This window comes from Oncorhynchus masou, chromosome 23, assembly GCF_036934945.1.
Source record: "Oncorhynchus masou masou isolate Uvic2021 chromosome 23, UVic_Omas_1.1, whole genome shotgun sequence".
Lineage (NCBI taxonomy): Eukaryota > Metazoa > Chordata > Actinopteri > Salmoniformes > Salmonidae > Oncorhynchus > Oncorhynchus masou.
The window spans coordinates 17,644,288-17,657,948 of NC_088234.1; the positions used below are offsets into that span (position 1 = coordinate 17,644,288).

Below are 13,661 nucleotides of genomic sequence, written 5' to 3' on the forward strand. Positions count from 1 at the left end.
AGCTTTCTACCAACTCCATGTCTGTGGCGCAATTGCTTTGAGCCTTAGACTGTTAATCTAAAGATTTGCTTTATGTGTTTGAACATACAACATGAGAACAGTTGCATTGAAACCACTGGTAAAAATGGGAGGCGGTGGCCCGATTGGGTATATAAATAACTACAGAGGGTAGGTAGTGCGTATGGCCCAGTACATCACTGGGGCTCAGCTGCCTGCCATCCAGGACCTCTACACCAGGTGGTGTCAGAGGAAGGCCCTAAAAATTGTCAAAGACCCCAGCCACCCCAGTCAAAGACTGTTCTCTCTACTACCGCATGGCAAGCGGTACCGGAGTGCCAAGTCTAGGACAAAAAGGCTTCTACCTTATTTTTACCCGCAAGCCACAAGACTCCTGAACAATTGTTTCTAGCCTGTCTTTTTACTGTTGTTTTATTTCTTTATTTACCTATTGTTAACCTAATACCTTTTTTGCACTATTGGTTAAGAGCCTGTAAGTAAGCATTTCACTGTAAGGTCTACTAGATCTGTCGTATTCGGCGCACGTGACAAATTAACTTTGATTTGATTTGAAAGCAAAGGCCTGTGGTGTGGGGATGCTTTGCTGGTGATACTGTTGGTGATTTATTTAGAATTCAAGGTACACTTAACCAACATGGCTACAACAGCATTCTGCAGCGATACGCCATCCCATCTGGTTTGCGCTAAGTGGGACTATCATTTGTTTTTCAACAGCACAATGACCCACACACCTCCAGGCTGTGTAAGGGCTATTTGACCAAGAAGCAAAGTGATGGAGTGCTGCATCAGATGACCTGGCCTCCACAATCACCCAACCTCAACTCAATTGAGAGGGTTTGGGATGAGTTGGACCGCAGAGGGAAGGAAAAGCAGTCAACAAGTGCTCAGCATTTGTGGGAACTCCTTCAAGACCGTCGGAAAGCATTCCAGGTGCAGCTGGTGGAGAGAATGCCAAGAGTGTGCAAAGCTTTCATCTGGGCAAAGGGTGGCTACTTTGAAGAATATAAAATATATTTTGTTTTGTTTAAGACTTTTTTGGTTACTAAAAGATTCCATGTGTTATTTCATAGTTTTGATGTCTTCACTTTTATTCTACAATGTAGAAAATAGTAAAAAATCTATAAAAACCCTTGAATGAGGAGGTGTATCCCAACTTTTAAATGGTACTGTATATGATTATGTATGTATATATTAATCTGGTTTGTGGAACAATAAATTCAGAATCTATTATCTACTCTTGTTACTGCTATAACTTATTTTCATTTTCAGAAACACCATTGTGATAAATCACTGTATATCACCATGTATAACTTTGAGAAAATTAAAATGAATGTATTTTTTCTCGTTGTTTAAAGTGTGCGCAGGACTTGTTTGTCGACACATGTTGGTATTGTGTTTGTTGGGGATGGGCATTTGAAATTATTTCACTATTCGGATATTATGACATTATTTCTGCTATCAGGATAGTCGACATTGAAAAATGCATTAAAAAAAAAAACACTTGACAAGTCAGAATGACACAAACGTCAAAGGCAGGCTACCACAACGGACAGGCTGCAATGCTCCAGTAGTTTTTGGCTAACAGCAACGGTGAAAGAGAAGTCTGATTTTCGCCATGATTGATGGATTCTTTTTTAAATCACTTTTCTGGTGAGTGTTTTGCATTGCTCTGGGTCAGGTTTTGTGGAACCGTGGCTATGTACTCGACAGTCATTTCTATTTGAAGTGGAGAAATTAGGTTGTCAGTGTTGACTGGAGTACTGATAGCGCAAGCTCAATGCACTGTCATCAAAACTAAAAATCAACAGTTCAACTGTTGTTTTATTAAATAAAGAATTCCAATCGTCACGGTGTATCCCTGTATGTAATAATGTCTCAATGATCATTTAATTTATAAAAAAGTTTTCATTGTTAAAATACCCCCCCCCCCAAAAAAAAAAAAAAAAAAAAAAAAAAAGGTCAAATGAAAACGCACACAAGTAAAGGAATACTGAGGTTTGTTCGGATTTTTGAATACTCAAATAACAGTGATCGTCTGTTGTGTGTGAATGCGTGTCAAAATGTATACTTCTGTAGACAACAAAGGGGATGCTGTTGCTTTAACTGAACTGATCTGCATCCGTAGAATTCCAGCACACATTCAGTCCTCGTTAGTATAGTGGTCAGTATCCCCGCCTGTCACGCGGGAGACCGGGGTTCAATTCCCCGACGGGGAGGCAGGAATTTTATTTTCGTTTCACTTCTGCCTGTGAGAGAAGCCTCATTGTAAAATGACCTCCAGTACTTGTCTTTACTCCACTTGAGCTTCTCTACAGTGTCCTTTAACCCACTTGTAAAATGGATGGTGGTGGAAAAGGTCTGTTGTTTTATTACTGTAGATCTTGACCGTTCTGTTTTGAAAATATAAATCTCACTCAAAGGACCATGTCAATGTTATCGATCTGGCTAAGGGACCTTCAATTAAGAATCTATAATAGATTACCACGGTATGAGTCATAATACCGTAAAACCTAGCAGTCAAACATGAAAATGGTTACAATTGTTTTTCGACCATACATTTTTCCCAATGGGGATTTTGGTAACACTTCAAATAAGGTGAGTGTTTTGCGTAAGCTTACCCTGGCGTGACATTTTTATAACCGTGAAATTTTCTCCCAGACAAGGTGACTTTCATGAATATATTCACTTGTATTTACCCAGCCCAAAATGAAATAGCGGCGTCACTACAGACAACCTGGTTTGAATCCAGGCTCTATCACAACTGGCTGTGATTTGTGAGTCCCATAGAGTGGCGCTCAATTGGCCCAGCGTCGTCCGGTTTCGGCATTGCTTTCTTTGCACCCCTCTTGAATTGCCATGTTTTTCCCTAGATTCTAAAGCAGTGAGTAGATAGCCATATACTGTATAACTTTGTGAAATTTTGAATTAGTGTATAGAGTCAATTTAGCGACATTGACGCTATATTTAGCGAGTATTCAGACCCTTTCAGCGTCTTTTATTGGTAAGAGGCTAACGACAAACTCTGCTACTTTTCAGGCTGCCTTGGGGAGTTTTGCCACGGGAGTTTTGGGTTTTTGATAGCATTTAAAGATCAAATATATCTTTAAGATAAATCATGTAGTATATACGTCTGTTCAGATCTGGATGTTACCCTCTGTTTTGCCATACAATTATGACTGAAAGCTGAATATTTCTCTGTCCGGATAAGATGATAGAATTCTTGCAACCATGTAACTGCGGAGTGATTGCCATGAAATGAACGTGATCCTTGTTCCACGTGTGTCCTCTTCCAAGAAGCTTAGTCTCTGTGGCGCAATTGGTTAGCGCGTTAGACTGTTAATCTAAAGGTTGGTGGTTCAAGCCCACCCAGGGACGTGTGTTTTCCATTTGTTGAGCTCTGTGATGTCAGAAGACTTTCCTGTAGTGTAAATTTGATTCCCTGTGTGACTGACTTGTCCTGTATCCTGTTTTTAGACGTGATTGGTGAGTTGTTGAACGTAAAAGAGGAAGAGTATTATATTTTCCATCCTAGTAACATGGGTGTCAGTGGCCTGTGATCATCAGTTGCTGAATAGCTTCACCATATATCTAAACTCCATATAGAATGAGATCACAGACAGCCAGGGGTCAAAGGTTAGCTTTCTACCAACTCCATGTCTGTGGCGCAATTGCTTTGAGCCTTAGACTGTTAATCTAAAGATTTGCTTTATGTGTTTGAACATACAACATGAGAACAGTTGCATTGAAACCACTGGTAAAAATGGGAGGCGGTGGCCCGATTGGGTATATAAATAACTACAGAGGGTAGGTAGTGCGTATGGCCCAGTACATCACTGGGGCTCAGCTGCCTGCCATCCAGGACCTCTACACCAGGTGGTGTCAGAGGAAGGCCCTAAAAATTGTCAAAGACCCCAGCCACCCCAGTCAAAGACTGTTCTCTCTACTACCGCATGGCAAGCGGTACCGGAGTGCCAAGTCTAGGACAAAAAGGCTTCTACCTTATTTTTACCCGCAAGCCACAAGACTCCTGAACAATTGTTTCTAGCCTGTCTTTTTACTGTTGTTTTATTTCTTTATTTACCTATTGTTAACCTAATACCTTTTTTGCACTATTGGTTAAGAGCCTGTAAGTAAGCATTTCACTGTAAGGTCTACTAGATCTGTCGTATTCGGCGCACGTGACAAATTAACTTTGATTTGATTTGAAAGCAAAGGCCTGTGGTGTGGGGATGCTTTGCTGGTGATACTGTTGGTGATTTATTTAGAATTCAAGGTACACTTAACCAACATGGCTACAACAGCATTCTGCAGCGATACGCCATCCCATCTGGTTTGCGCTAAGTGGGACTATCATTTGTTTTTCAACAGCACAATGACCCACACACCTCCAGGCTGTGTAAGGGCTATTTGACCAAGAAGCAAAGTGATGGAGTGCTGCATCAGATGACCTGGCCTCCACAATCACCCAACCTCAACTCAATTGAGAGGGTTTGGGATGAGTTGGACCGCAGAGGGAAGGAAAAGCAGTCAACAAGTGCTCAGCATTTGTGGGAACTCCTTCAAGACCGTCGGAAAGCATTCCAGGTGCAGCTGGTGGAGAGAATGCCAAGAGTGTGCAAAGCTTTCATCTGGGCAAAGGGTGGCTACTTTGAAGAATATAAAATATATTTTGTTTTGTTTAAGACTTTTTTGGTTACTAAAAGATTCCATGTGTTATTTCATAGTTTTGATGTCTTCACTTTTATTCTACAATGTAGAAAATAGTAAAAAATCTATAAAAACCCTTGAATGAGGAGGTGTATCCCAACTTTTAAATGGTACTGTATATGATTATGTATGTATATATTAATCTGGTTTGTGGAACAATAAATTCAGAATCTATTATCTACTCTTGTTACTGCTATAACTTATTTTCATTTTCAGAAACACCATTGTGATAAATCACTGTATATCACCATGTATAACTTTGAGAAAATTAAAATGAATGTATTTTTTCTCGTTGTTTAAAGTGTGCGCAGGACTTGTTTGTCGACACATGTTGGTATTGTGTTTGTTGGGGATGGGCATTTGAAATTATTTCACTATTCGGATAATATGACATTATTTCTGCTATCAGGATAGTCGACATTGAAAAATGCATTAAAAAAAAAACACTTGACAAGTCAGAATGACACAAACGTCAAAGGCAGGCTACCACAACGGACAGGCTGCAATGCTCCAGTAGTTTTTGGCTAACAGCAACGGTGAAAGAGAAGTCTGATTTTCGCCATGATTGATGGATTCTTTTTTAAATCACTTTTCTGGTGAGTGTTTTGCATTGCTCTGGGTCAGGTTTTGTGGAACCGTGGCTATGTACTCGACAGTCATTTCTATTTGAAGTGGAGAAATTAGGTTGTCAGTGTTGACTGGAGTACTGATAGCGCAAGCTCAATGCACTGTCATCAAAACTAAAAATCAACAGTTCAACTGTTGTTTTATTAAATAAAGAATTCCAATCGTCACGGTGTATCCCTGTATGTAATAATGTCTCAATGATCATTTAATTTAGAAAAAAGTTTTCATTGTTAAAATACCCCCCCCCCAAAAAAAAAAAAAATTAAAATAAAAAAAAGGTCAAATGAAAACGCACACAAGTAAAGGAATACTGAGGTTTGTTCGGATTTTTGAATACTCAAATAACAGTGATCGTCTGTTGTGTGTGAATGCGTGTCAAAATGTATACTTCTGTAGACAACAAAGGGGATGCTGTTGCTTTAACTGAACTGATCTGCATCCGTAGAATTCCAGCACACATTCAGTCCTCGTTAGTATAGTGGTCAGTATCCCCGCCTGTCACGCGGGAGACCGGGGTTCAATTCCCCGACGGGGAGGCAGGAATTTTATTTTCGTTTCACTTCTGCCTGTGAGAGAAGCCTCATTGTAAAATGACCTCCAGTACTTGTCTTTACTCCACTTGAGCTTCTCTACAGTGTCCTTTAACCCACTTGTAAAATGGATGGTGGTGGAAAAGGTCTGTTGTTTTATTACTGTAGATCTTGACCGTTCTGTTTTGAAAATATAAATCTCACTCAAAGGACCATGTCAATGTTATCGATCTGGCTAAGGGACCTTCAATTAAGAATCTATAATAGATTACCACGGTATGAGTCATAATACCGTAAAACCTAGCAGTCAAACATGAAAATGGTTACAATTGTTTTTCGACCATACATTTTTCCCAATGGGGATTTTGGTAACACTTCAAATAAGGTGAGTGTTTTGCGTAAGCTTACCCTGGCGTGACATTTTTATAACCGTGAAATTTTCTCCCAGACAAGGTGACTTTCATGAATATATTCACTTGTATTTACCCAGCCCAAAATGAAATAGCGGCGTCACTACAGACAACCTGGTTTGAATCCAGGCTCTATCACAACTGGCTGTGATTTGTGAGTCCCATAGAGTGGCGCTCAATTGGCCCAGCGTCGTCCGGTTTCGGCATTGCTTTCTTTGCACCCCTCTTGAATTGCCATGTTTTTCCCTAGATTCTAAAGCAGTGAGTAGATAGCCATATACTGTATAACTTTGTGAAATTTTGAATTAGTGTATAGAGTCAATTTAGCGACATTGACGCTATATTTAGCGAGTATTCAGACCCTTTCAGCGTCTTTTATTGGTAAGAGGCTAACGACAAACTCTGCTACTTTTCAGGCTGCCTTGGGGAGTTTTGCCACGGGAGTTTTGGGTTTTTGATAGCATTTAAAGATCAAATATATCTTTAAGATAAATCATGTAGTATATACGTCTGTTCAGATCTGGATGTTACCCTCTGTTTTGCCATACAATTATGACTGAAAGCTGAATATTTCTCTGTCCGGATAAGATGATAGAATTCTTGCAACCATGTAACTGCGGAGTGATTGCCATGAAATGAACGTGATCCTTGTTCCACGTGTGTCCTCTTCCAAGAAGCTTAGTCTCTGTGGCGCAATTGGTTAGCGCGTTAGACTGTTAATCTAAAGGTTGGTGGTTCAAGCCCACCCAGGGACGTGTGTTTTCCATTTGTTGAGCTCTGTGATGTCAGAAGACTTTCCTGTAGTGTAAATTTGATTCCCTGTGTGACTGACTTGTCCTGTATCCTGTTTTTAGACGTGATTGGTGAGTTGTTGAACGTAAAAGAGGAAGAGTATTATATTTTCCATCCTAGTAACATGGGTGTCAGTGGCCTGTGATCATCAGTTGCTGAATAGCTTCACCATATATCTAAACTCCATATAGAATGAGATCACAGACAGCCAGGGGTCAAAGGTTAGCTTTCTACCAACTCCATGTCTGTGGCGCAATTGCTTTGAGCCTTAGACTGTTAATCTAAAGATTTGCTTTATGTGTTTGAACATACAACATGAGAACAGTTGCATTGAAACCACTGGTAAAAATGGGAGGCGGTGGCCCGATTGGGTATATAAATAACTACAGAGGGTAGGTAGTGCGTATGGCCCAGTACATCACTGGGGCTCAGCTGCCTGCCATCCAGGACCTCTACACCAGGTGGTGTCAGAGGAAGGCCCTAAAAATTGTCAAAGACCCCAGCCACCCCAGTCAAAGACTGTTCTCTCTACTACCGCATGGCAAGCGGTACCGGAGTGCCAAGTCTAGGACAAAAAGGCTTCTACCTTATTTTTACCCGCAAGCCACAAGACTCCTGAACAATTGTTTCTAGCCTGTCTTTTTACTGTTGTTTTATTTCTTTATTTACCTATTGTTAACCTAATACCTTTTTTGCACTATTGGTTAAGAGCCTGTAAGTAAGCATTTCACTGTAAGGTCTACTAGATCTGTCGTATTCGGCGCACGTGACAAATTAACTTTGATTTGATTTGAAAGCAAAGGCCTGTGGTGTGGGGATGCTTTGCTGGTGATACTGTTGGTGATTTATTTAGAATTCAAGGTACACTTAACCAACATGGCTACAACAGCATTCTGCAGCGATACGCCATCCCATCTGGTTTGCGCTAAGTGGGACTATCATTTGTTTTTCAACAGCACAATGACCCACACACCTCCAGGCTGTGTAAGGGCTATTTGACCAAGAAGCAAAGTGATGGAGTGCTGCATCAGATGACCTGGCCTCCACAATCACCCAACCTCAACTCAATTGAGAGGGTTTGGGATGAGTTGGACCGCAGAGGAAGGAAAAGCAGTCAACAAGTGCTCAGCATTTGTGGGAACTCCTTCAAGACCGTCGGAAAGCATTCCAGGTGCAGCTGGTGGAGAGAATGCCAAGAGTGTGCAAAGCTTTCATCTGGGCAAAGGGTGGCTACTTTGAAGAATATAAAATATATTTTGTTTTGTTTAAGACTTTTTTGGTTACTAAAAGATTCCATGTGTTATTTCATAGTTTTGATGTCTTCACTTTTATTCTACAATGTAGAAAATAGTAAAAAATCTATAAAAACCCTTGAATGAGGAGGTGTATCCCAACTTTTAAATGGTACTGTATATGATTATGTATGTATATATTAATCTGGTTTGTGGAACAATAAATTCAGAATCTATTATCTACTCTTGTTACTGCTATAACTTATTTTCATTTTCAGAAACACCATTGTGATAAATCACTGTATATCACCATGTATAACTTTGAGAAAATTAAAATGAATGTATTTTTCTCGTTGTTTAAAGTGTGCGCAGGACTTGTTTGTCGACACATGTTGGTATTGTGTTTGTTGGGGATGGGCATTTGAAATTATTTCACTATTCGGATATTATGACATTATTTCTGCTATCAGGATAGTCGACATTGAAAAATGCATTAAAAAAACACTTGACAAGTCAGAATGACACAAACGTCAAAGGCAGGCTACCACAACGGACAGGCTGCAATGCTCCAGTAGTTTTTGGCTAACAGCAACGGTGAAAGAGAAGTCTGATTTTCGCCATGATTGATGGATTCTTTTTGAAATCACTTTTCTGGTGAGTGTTTTGCATTGCTCTGGGTCAGGTTTTGTGGAACCGTGGCTATGTACTCGACAGTCATTTCTATTTGAAGTGGAGAAATTAGGTTGTCAGTGTTGACTGGAGTACTGATAGCGCAAGCTCAATGCACTGTCATCAAAACTAAAAATCAACAGTTCAACTGTTGTTTTATTAAGTAAAGAATTCCAATCGTCACGGTATATCCCTGTATGTAATAATGTCTCAATGATCATTTAATTTAGAAAAAAGTTTTCATTGTTAAAATACCCCCCCCCCAAAAAAAAAAATTTAAAATAAAAAAAAAGGTCAAATGAAAACGCACACAAGTAAAGGAATACTGAGGTTTGTTCGGATTTTTGAATACTCAAATAACAGTGATCGTCTGTTGTGTGTGAATGCGTGTCAAAATGTATACTTCTGTAGACAACAAAGGGGATGCTGTTGCTTTAACTGAACTGATCTGCATCCGTAGAATTCCAGTACACATTCAGTCCTCGTTAGTATAGTGGTCAGTATCCCCGCCTGTCACGCGGGAGACCGGGGTTCAATTCCCCGACGGGGAGGCAGGAATTTTATTTTCGTTTCACTTCTGCCTGTGAGAGAAGCCTCATTGTAAAATGACCTCCAGTACTTGTCTTTACTCCACTTGAGCTTCTCTACAGTGTCCTTTAACCCACTTGTAAAATGGATGGTTGTGGAAAAGGTCTGTTGTTTTATTACTGTAGATCTTGACCGTTCTGTTTTGAAAATATAAATCTCACTCAAAGGACCATGTCAATGTTATCGATCTGGCTAAGGGACCTTCAATTAAGAATCTATAATAGATTACCACGGTATGAGTCATAATACCGTAAAACCTAGCAGTCAAACATGAAAATGGTTACAATTGTTTTTCGACCATACATTTTTCCCAATGGGGATTTTGGTAACACTTCAAATAAGGTGAGTGTTTTGCGTAAAGCTTACCCTGGCGTGACATTTTTATAACCGTGAAATTTTCTCCCAGACAAGGTGACTTTCATGAATATATTCACTTGTATTTACCCAGCCCAAAATGAAATCGCGGCGTCACTACAGACAACCTGGTTTGAATCCAGGCTCTATTACAACTGGCTGTGATTTGTGAGTCCCATAGAGTGGCGCTCAATTGGCCCAGCGTCGTCCGGTTTCGGCATTGCTTTCTTTGCACCCCTCTTGAATTGCCATGTTTTTCCCTAGATTCTAAAGCAGTGAGTAGATAGCCATATACTGTATAACTTTGTGAAATTTTGAATTAGTGTATAGAGTCAATTTAGCGACATTGACGCTATATTTAGCGAGTATTCAGACCCTTTCAGCGTCTTTTATTGGTAAGAGGCTAACGACAAACTCTGCTACTTTTCAGGCTGCCTTGGGGAGTTTTGCCACGGGAGTTTTGGGTTTTTGATAGCATTTAAAGATCAAATATATCTTTAAGATAAATCATGTAGTATATACGTCTGTTCAGATCTGGATGTTACCCTCTGTTTTGCCATACAATTATGACTGAAAGCTGAATATTTCTCTGTCCGGATAAGATGATAGAATTCTTGCAACCATGTAACTGCGGAGTGATTGCCATGAAATGAACGTGATCCTTGTTCCACGTGTGTCCTCTTCCAAGAAGCTTAGTCTCTGTGGCGCAATTGGTTAGCGCGTTAGACTGTTAATCTAAAGGTTGGTGGTTCAAGCCCACCCAGGGACGAGTGTTTTCCATTTGTTGAGCTCTGTGATGTCAGAAGACTTTCCTGTAGTGTAAATTTGATTCCCTGTGTGACTGACTTGTCCTGTATCCTGTTTTTAGACGTGATTGGTGAGTTGTTGAACGTAAAAGAGGAAGAGTATTATATTTTCCATCCTAGTAACATGGGTGTCAGTGGCCTGTGATCATCAGTTGCTGAATAGCTTCACCATATATCTAAACTCCATATAGAATGAGATCACAGACAGCCAGGGGTCAAAGGTTAGCTTTCTACCAACTCCATGTCTGTGGCGCAATTGCTTTGAGCCTTAGACTGTTAATCTAAAGATTTGCTTTATGTGTTTGAACATACAACATGAGAACAGTTGCATTAAAACCACTGGTAAAAATGGGAGGCGGTGGCCCGATTGGGTATATAAATAACTACAGAGGGTAGGTAGTGCGTACGGCCCAGTACATCAATGGGGCTCAGCTGCCTGCCATCCAGGACCTCTACACCAGGTGGTGTCAGAGGAAGGCCCTAAAAATTGTCAAAGACCCCAGCCACCCCAGTCAAAGACTGTTCTGTCTACTACCGCATGGCAAGCGGTACCGGAGTGCCAAGTCTAGGACAAAAAGGCTTCTACCTTGTTTTTACCCGCAAGCCACAAGACTCCTGAACAATTGTTTCTAGCCTGTCTTTTTACTGTTGTTTTTTTTTTATTTCTTTATTTACCTATTGTTAACCTAATACCTTTTTTGCACTATTGGTTAAGAGCCTGTAAGTAAGCATTTCACTGTAAGGTCTACTAGATCTGTCGTATTCGGCGCACGTGACAAATTAACTTTGATTTGATTTGAAAGCAAAGGCCTGTGGTGTGGGGATGCCTTGCTGGTGATACTGTTGGTGATTTATTTAGAATTCAAGGTACACTTAACCAACATGGCTACAACAGCATTCTGCAGCGATACGCCATCCCATCTGGTTTGCGCTAAGTGGGACTATCATTTGTTTTTCAACAGCACAATGACCCACACACCTCCAGGCTGTGTAAGGGCTATTTGACCAAGAAGCAAAGTGATGGAGTGCTGCATCAGATGACCTGGCCTCCACAATCACCCAACCTCAACTCAATTGAGAGGGTTTGGGATGAGTTGGACCGCAGAGGGAAGGAAAAGCAGTCAACAAGTGCTCAGCATTTGTGGGAACTCCTTCAAGACCGTCGGAAAGCATTCCAGGTGCAGCTGGTGGAGAGAATGCCAAGAGTGTGCAAAGCTTTCATCTGGGCAAAGGGTGGCTACTTTGAAGAATATAAAATATATTTTGTTTTGTTTAAGACTTTTTTGGTTACTAAAAGATTCCATGTGTTATTTCATAGTTTTGATGTCTTCACTTTTATTCTACAATGTAGAAAATAGTAAAAAATCTATAAAAACCCTTGAATGAGGAGGTGTATCCCAACTTTTAAATGGTACTGTATATGTCAAATCAAATCAAATTTTATTTGTCACATACACATGGTTAGCAGATGTTAATGCGAGTGTGGCGAAATGCTTGTGCTTCTAGTTCCGACAATGCAGTAATAACCAACAAGTAATCTAACTAACAATTCCTAATCTACTGTCTTATACACAGTGTAAGGGGATAAAGAATATGTACATAAGGATATATGAATGAGTGATGGTACAGAGCAGCATAGGCAAGATACAGTAGATGGTATCGAGTATAGTATATACATGTGAGATGAGTATGTAAACAAAGTGGCATAGTTAAAGTGGCTAGTGATACATGTATTACATAAGGATGCAGTCGATCATATAGAGTACAGTATATACGTATGCATATGAGATTCATAATGTAGGGTAAGTAACATTATATAAGGTAGCATTGTTTAAAGTGGCTAGTGATATATTTACATCATTTCCCATCAATTCCCATTATTAAAGTGGCTGGAGTTGAGTCAGTGTGTTGGCAGCAGCCACTCAATGTTAGTGGTGGCTGTTTAACAGTCTGATGGCCTTGAGATAGAAGCTGTTTTTCAGTCTCTTGGTCCCAGCTTTGATGCACCTGTACTGACCTCGCCTTCTGGATGATAGCCGGGTGAACAGGCAGTGGCTCGGGTGGTAGATGTCCTTGATGATCTTTATGGCCTTCCTGTAACATCGGGTGGTGTAGGTGTCCTGGAGGGCAGGTAGTTTGCCCCCGATGATGCGTTGTGCAGACCTCACTACCCTCTGGAGAGCCTTACGGTTGAGGGCGGAGCAGTTGCCGTACCAGGCGGTGATACAGCCCGCCAGGATGCTCTCGATTGTGCATCTGTAGAAGTTTGTGAGTGCTTTTGGTGACAAGCCGAATTTCTTCAGCCTCCTGAGGTTGAAGAGGCGCTGCTGCGCCTTCTTCACGATGTTGTCTGTGTGATGTTTATATGTTTATGTATGTATATATTAATCTGGTTTGAGGAACAATACATTCAGAATCTATTATCTACTATTGTTACTGCTATAACCTATTTTCATTTTCAGAAACACCATTGTGATAAATCACTGTATATCACCATGTATAACTTTGAGAAAATTAAAATGAATGTATTTTGTCTCGTTGTTTAAAGTGTGCGCAGGACTTGTTTGTCAACACATGTTGGTATTGTGTTTGTTGGGGATGGGCATTTGAAATTATTTCACTATTCGGATAATATGACATTATTTCTGCTATCAGGATAGTCGACATTGAAAAACGCATTTAAAAAAACAAACACTTGACAAGTCAGAATGACACAAACGTCAAAGGCAGGCTACCACAACGGACAGGCTGCAATTCTCCAGTAGTTTTTGGCTAACAGCAACGGTGAAAGAGAAGTCTGATTTTCGCCATGATTGATGGATTCTGTTTGAAATCACTTTTCTGGTGAGTGTTTTGCATTGCTCTGGGTCAGGTTTTGTGGAACCGTGGCTATGTACGCGACAGTCTTTCTATTTGAAGTGGAGAAAA

General features: G+C 40.4%; 6 non-coding genes across 6 annotated transcripts; all 6 read left to right on the forward strand.

Moving 5' to 3' along the window:
* The first annotated feature begins 2,162 nt into the window (after positions 1-2,162).
* Positions 2,163-2,234, forward strand: trnad-guc (transfer RNA aspartic acid (anticodon GUC)). The gene has a single exon. It is a non-coding gene; the product is annotated as a tRNA-Asp (tRNA).
* Positions 2,235-3,319: 1,085 nt separating this feature from the next.
* Positions 3,320-3,393, forward strand: trnan-guu (transfer RNA asparagine (anticodon GUU)). The gene has a single exon. It is a non-coding gene; the product is annotated as a tRNA-Asn (tRNA).
* A 2,423-nt stretch (positions 3,394-5,816) lies between these two features.
* trnad-guc (transfer RNA aspartic acid (anticodon GUC)) lies at positions 5,817-5,888 on the forward strand. The gene has a single exon. It is a non-coding gene; the product is annotated as a tRNA-Asp (tRNA).
* Positions 5,889-6,973: 1,085 nt separating this feature from the next.
* trnan-guu (transfer RNA asparagine (anticodon GUU)) lies at positions 6,974-7,047 on the forward strand. The gene has a single exon. It is a non-coding gene; the product is annotated as a tRNA-Asn (tRNA).
* Positions 7,048-9,464: 2,417 nt separating this feature from the next.
* On the forward strand, positions 9,465-9,536 carry trnad-guc (transfer RNA aspartic acid (anticodon GUC)). Its single transcript has one exon. It is a non-coding gene; the product is annotated as a tRNA-Asp (tRNA).
* A 1,086-nt stretch (positions 9,537-10,622) lies between these two features.
* Positions 10,623-10,696, forward strand: trnan-guu (transfer RNA asparagine (anticodon GUU)). The gene has a single exon. It is a non-coding gene; the product is annotated as a tRNA-Asn (tRNA).
* Positions 10,697-13,661: the final 2,965 nt, after the last annotated feature.